The sequence below is a fragment of the Dioscorea cayenensis genome, unplaced genomic scaffold, assembly GCF_009730915.1.
Source record: "Dioscorea cayenensis subsp. rotundata cultivar TDr96_F1 unplaced genomic scaffold, TDr96_F1_v2_PseudoChromosome.rev07_lg8_w22 25.fasta BLBR01001254.1, whole genome shotgun sequence".
NCBI lineage: Eukaryota > Viridiplantae > Streptophyta > Magnoliopsida > Dioscoreales > Dioscoreaceae > Dioscorea > Dioscorea cayenensis.
The window spans coordinates 77,868-84,529 of NW_024087645.1; the positions used below are offsets into that span (position 1 = coordinate 77,868).

Genomic DNA, 6,662 nt, shown 5'->3' on the forward strand with positions numbered 1-6,662 from the left:
GTGTCATCCATGGTGTTCCCGTGCCCTGCAAAGTAAATAACACACGATTAAGCACAAAACGGGCATCAATTCTAATGAAAATACATGCTAGAGGTAACAAATACATACACTCAAATACCTACATTTAGACACTTATCACACGCCAAGCCGGAGGTAACTTCCCTTCATTCATCCTACCTTGAAGGTAAGAGAAGGTATGTTGAGCTAATGATCTTAAACAAGCACTCCTTGGGAGGTAACCCAAGCTTCCAAATTCGTTGCGCTCTTGTTTTCGTATTCTTTGTGCGTTAATAGTAAGTTGTTCTTTCATTATAATTGTGTGTAGTAGTGTTTTTTTATCATTTTTCTAAACTCTTTTACTTGTGTTATCTCATGCATGTTGTGAATTCTTTGACTTATTCTTTATCTTGTGCATCAAAGATGGATTCTTGATAATTGTTATGATGAAACCTGCTTTGTTTTGATCATTTTATGGTTGTTAGGAAGAAAACTTGGAGAAAACTAGAACTAGCCCATTTATTGATCATGAAGAGGCCGGCATGCAACCTCAGTCAATCGCAGATAGGCATGCATGTGGACGCATGCTCAGCCGTATACCATCCAACACACATTTATGGGCTCAAGTTTGCCTGCAAGCTTGCTAATGAGCGCGGGAAAATAATTTTAACAAGCTGCCACCTTCTCTCACGCACTATTCACCCATCTTCTTTACTTTTCTCCTCCATTTCTCCACCTTTTCTTCTCATTTTTGTCACTTTAAATCACTTTCCTCCTCCTATCAATTGATTTTGTGAAGAGTGATAAGTGTTTGTGTGTAAGTATTATGAAGTATACTTTTCTTACATTAAGCATCAATTTTATCAAATTTTATGGCACATTCGTGTGTATTCGTGGTCTTTCCTGCATTTAGGATTGTGGAGACAAGTTTGGATGGAAGGGAGCAAAAATAGATCATGGATGCAATTATTGAGGGAATTCTTGGAGCGAACAAGGATTAAAGCACAAGTTGTGCTCATAGACATGTGGGTATGTGCCAACCTCCAAAATGCTCAAGTGAATACACAAATTGGAGGGGCACAAAGGCAGTTACACTCATATGCTCCAACATGTGTAACATTGTTAAGAGTGATAAGTGTGTAAATGCAGGTGTTTTCATATATATATCGTATTCACTTTGCATGTATTTTGCGAGGTTTGATGCCCGTTTTATGCTTAATTGTCTACTATTTGCTTTGTAGGGCATAAGGAAGCCATGGAGAACAAGAAGATATCATTTGGGCGAAAAGAGAAGAAAATAGGAATTTCATACTACCCCCATACTACCCAGTATGAGGGCCATATTCACTGTAGCAACGGAATGATTCAGAGTGTCTATCAAGATTTCCATACTACCCAGTATATTGGGCCATATGGAGGCCGTATGCACCCCGTATGGAACGCGAATGTAGGGTTTTTGAGTGCTATACGACCCCCATACGACCCCCATATGACCCCCATATGACCCGTATGACCCAGGGGGTATATATACTTACTTTTAGTGCAGAAAAGGGATTTTTGGCTTGTTGGCCATATTTTGGGAGACACTTGAGAGGCTTGTGGCAACCTTGGTTAGGAGAAGAAGGGCAAGGAAGCTAGAAGATCATCCAAGCCCAAGGTTCAAGACTCTCAAGGCAAGAAGGCAACTTCATTCAAGAGGAGATCTACCACAATTTGAAGGAAGGAGACCCGCAGCTAGAGGAAGCGTCATTGGCCACTCCTTTGGTGGGGAAAGCGTCATTCGGCATATTCTTCACCTCCTCCTCCACCATTTCATCTAGGGAGTGTCATTTATGCTTTTGTTTCATGTTTTGCTTGTTTGTATTGCTTGTTGTGGGATGATGACACACTAGACCCCCAAGGACACCGGGTGTTGGTGAACCATGTGGGATTTTATCATGTATGTTGGATGATAACTTGTTAATTCCACGTTTGGGTAATTTTGAGATTTAATCCATTGTTTTCATGCTAAGTGATACACTAAGGAGAAATCCGTAGCTCTTTTATGAGTGATGCATGTAGATGTGACTTGCTCTCATGTATTAGATCATGAATGGATTAGAAAGGGATACTTGTATCATCACGCCGAGAAATCGGGTGTTTGTTAGCCCTCCATGTAGGTTTAATCCAAAGAAGAGTAGGTTTACTCCTAAGTGAGACTTCCTCCTACTTAATGCAATAATAGGGATATGGATTTGGGAGAAATTCCTATCTATATTTGTATGGGATTAGGGTTTAATCGCCGAGAAATTGGGGTTGTTCTAATCTTAGAATCTCATGGTCCATTTTACCCTTGCATCTTTAGATCATCATCCATGTTGCATGATAAAACCCTCAAGGGGATCCACATTATAGGCCTTTGAATTTCATTGATTCTCTTGCTTGCTCATTGCTTGTTCTCTCTAATTTGTTGGCAAATATCGTTTTAGCTTTAATTACATTTAGTAGAGTAAAAACCATCGCTTGAGATCTTAGGCTAGATAATAGCTCTAGAAGGAGTAATAGGAGATCCTTAGCCCCGTGGAATACGATCCTCGTGTCTTCACACGAGGTATTACTTGGCGATCCCGTACACTTGCAGGGAAGCAATCAAGTTTTTGGCGCCGTTGCCGGGGACCTTAAGGAATTCTAGGAAACTTTTAGATTATTACTCTAGCCATTTCATTCTTTACTCAATTTTTTTATTGTTATTTTTCTTTTCCTTTAATCATAACTTTCTATCATCTTTCTCAGTTTTTCAAGGTACTGTGCATGACACGCTCAAATCCATCGACATTGATTACACCGGATAGTGAAATTGAAAAAACTTTGCATCAGAGATTGAGAGAGGTTGATGAAGGATCGGGTACGCAGAACATTGAAATTGAGGATAGAGAGTCTTCAATCATGGCCGAAGAGCGACACACTCTATCCGAATATGAAAGACCCCAATTCACGGGAGATGAGTTCAGTGTTTAAGCACTGACCGTGGCATTCAACAACTTTGAAATTAAAGCGAGTACAATCGGCATGTTCCAGAACTCGGTTCAATTCAATGGTGTAGCAAATGAAGATGCACATGACCATCTTTCCCGGTTCCTCCAAATTTCCTCTACATTCAAGATTAATGGGGTGTCCGACGATGCGATCCGTTTGAGACTATTTCCATTTAGTTTGAGAGACGAAGCTTATCATTGGCTTACATCATTGTCTTTGGAGTCTATTAAAACATGGAAGGATATGGTTGAGAAGTTCCTTGGGAGATACTTTTCGCCAAGCAAAGCGGCGAAGTTGAGGCAAGAAATTTTAGCCTTTAAACAAGGGGAGTCCGAAACATTGTTTGAAGCCTATGAGAGATTCAAGGATCTCCTTAGAAGGTGCCCCCACCATGGTTTTGCCTCACGGATGCGAGTACAAATCATTTACAATGGGCTGAATTATGCTACTAGCCAACTCATTGATGCCACAGCGGGTGATTCCTTTAGCAACAAGTATCCCGATGCGGCCGAGCAATTACTTGAGTCTATGGCAAGCAATGAATCACATTGGACCTCAAGAGGATCTACACAAAAGACTACTGGGCTTTATGAAGTTAGTAGCAATGATGCCTTGGCCACGAAGGTTAATGTGTTGACTCGAAAGCTTAATCTTTTTATGGGCAATAGTTCAGGGTCAGAATCAGTGATGAATTGTAGCACTTGTGGTGGTGGGCATGATGCAGCCCAATGTCCAATTGCTAGCTCCTCAGTTGCATCCATTGAGAATGTCGACTACATTGGAGGGCAACTAAATCAAGGGAACCCGTGATAGCTCAACTTTCATAATCCAGGGTGGAAAAAACCACCCAAATTTTTTTCATGGAACCAAGGCCAACAACAACAAAGAGGTACACCATCTCAAGTATCTCAATTTCAATAACCAGCCTTTAAGAGGAAGTTTTCTACTGAAGAGGTCCTTGCCAAGTTCATGCTCAGTACTAATGACAGGTTCAATAGTCTAACTAGTAGCATGGATGCACAATTTGGCAAGGTGAATGCTCAACTCACTCAGCATGGTGAACAGTTCAGTGAGATAGGTTCTGTTTTGAGAAACCTCCAAGCTTCTGTGAAATCTCTTGAGCAAAGAGTGGGGGAACTCGTGAAGGCACACTCTGAACGTCCTCTAGGTTGTCTTCCATGCAACACAGAATACAATCCAAGGGAGCACTTAAAGGCCATTGCTCTTAGAAGCGGGAGGCAAGTGGAGACAAGGGTCGAGGTTGACCCAAGTGAAAACCCCAAGTTAGTTGAAGAAAACTGTGAAGACAAAAATCAGGGATGAAATGACAAGTTCCAACAACCAAGACCAACAAAATCATCCGAGTATAAACCTCCAATCCTTTATCCAACCAGATTGAAGCATGAGAAGGAGGATGTTTACTTCAAAAAATTCATGAACATCTTCAAACAACTCCATTTGAACATCTCGATAGTTGAAGCATTGACTCAAATGCCGAAATATGCCAAGTTTTTAAAAGAGCTCCTTACGAACAAGAGAAACTTGGAGGAATGGGGCACGGTTGCACTTATGGGGAATTGCTCGGCCATCCTAGAAAAGAAGCTCCCACAAAAGTTGAAAGATCCGGGAAGCTTCATTATCCCATGCATATTTAAGGTGGAATCCAAGAAAATGCTCTAGCGGATTCGGGGGCTAGCATAAACGTCATGCCCTACACCATGTATTTGAAACTTGGCTTGGATGAGTTGAGGCCCACGAGGATGACCTTACAATTGGCGGATCGATCAACAATAAAACCTCGTGGGATTGTTGAAGATGTAATTGTCCGAGTGGAAAAATTTGTTTTTCCCATGGATTTTGTCATCATGGACATAGATGAAGATGTGGAGATACCACTGATTCTTGGCCAACCATTCCTCAGCACATCGGGTGCCTTGATTGACTTGGAAGGAGGAAAGTTAACGTTAAGAGTCGGAGAAGAGGAAGTGGTGTACACTTTGCCGGCTGCCATGAAACATTCTTTAGATCATGATGACACACTTTACTTCATTGATGAAACTGATAGATTGATTTCTGATTGTGTGCAGGAGGTGCTCTCTATAAATCCTTTGGATGAATACTTGGGAGAGTTAGAGAATGAAGAACAAGGAAAACCTCACCAACATCCTCAAATTCATAACTTGAAGCAACCAAAAAGATAGGGTGTCCCTCGCACTAATGCTAAGGAAAAAAAGAGAAAAAAAGAGTCATTTGTCAAGAAGATGTGCAGGGAGATTCATGGGAGAAAAAAGAAAGGTACCAAGCTTCATCACCCCACATCTCAAGGAGAAAAAGGTAAATTTTTTTCACCCCTCTCTACTCATGAGCAATTTGAGGTCTTTTCAATGTTGTCACTGAATTTACCGGGAAGAAGCAACACTACAAACGAAATCGGGGTTGGTTTCAAACTCTTTGAGCCCCCATGAGGTAACAAATGAGGAACGTCATGCTCGTGACGTTAAATAAGCGCTTCTTGGGAGGGACCCCAAGTGTTCGGTGGTGTTTTGTTACATTTTTCATATTCTAGGTCTTAGATCATTCCAATTTTCGTATTTCTTAGGTTTGTTTGTTTTTGAATAAGTTCACTCTCACACACGTGGCACATTGTTCTCATCGGTTTAATTGTTGTGTATTTGTGCAACTTCTTGAGAAACTCATGTTTAGGTGGCATTTCATGTGCTAGATCGTTGTTTCATTCATTTCATTCATTTTTGGAGAAGTCTTCGAGCTTGCTATATCATTTTTACATCATTTGTAGCAGGTTTTCGAAGTGTGGAATGCTTTTAAAAGGTATATGGCCACACTGGGCCGTATGGGGGTCATCTGAGATGAATACAGAGCAATTCAGAGGCTCTGTACCATCTCAGACGGGTCCCCAGACGGCCCCCATACAGGGCCGTCTGTCATGGATGCGGAGGCTCCGCTGAGAGAGTATCTCTCAGCCGATACGGCCCCCGTATGGGGTGGGCCTGCACCCTTATATGCCCCTCTTTTCTCTCTTTCTTCCATTCTCTTCTTTTCTCTCTTTTTCCACTCGAATTTCTCTTCTTTTCTCACTCATTTCTTGGCCAAATCTCCTCATTTTTTTCTTCTAAATCTTCTTCACATCCATTTGAGACGTCGATCTAGTGGTTTTCCCTAGTTTAAAAGCTTGTTTTCTCAAGATTTTTGTCGGTATGTTTTTTTCTATGCCCTAGTTTTTATTTTTTTCTCATTTCTTGGGCATTCTTGGAGATTTTTGTGGGATTTCTTTAGCATTTTTGCTTGGGTTGAATGATGTGAATGTCATGGATGAATTTTCCTTCAAATTTATGTAAAAAAAATTTTGATGCTTTGAATATAAGGGAGAGTCTTGTCAAGATGAATATTGACCATACGGCCCCCATACGGCCGTATGACCCCAAAAAAATTCGATTTTTTTCGCTTTGCTTCCTCTATCTCTAGCATTTTATTTTTGATTTATCTTGTATCCCTAACACAAAAACGGCTCTCCTAACACAAAAACGAGCTCATGTCCAAGCACCCAAGAACCACCGGGTCCTCCTCTACACCCGATGAGCCCGTCTTCATGTTATCCCATCATCGAGAGAGATATGATCGATTGAAAACAA

At 41.1% G+C, this 6,662-nt stretch overlaps 1 non-coding gene across 1 annotated transcript; it reads right to left on the reverse strand.

The window, feature by feature from the left end:
• Positions 1–3,303: 3,303 nt before the first annotated feature.
• LOC120255969 lies at positions 3,304–3,410 on the reverse strand. The gene has a single exon (XR_005535158.1). It is a non-coding gene; the product is annotated as a small nucleolar RNA R71 (small nucleolar RNA).
• Positions 3,411–6,662: the final 3,252 nt, after the last annotated feature.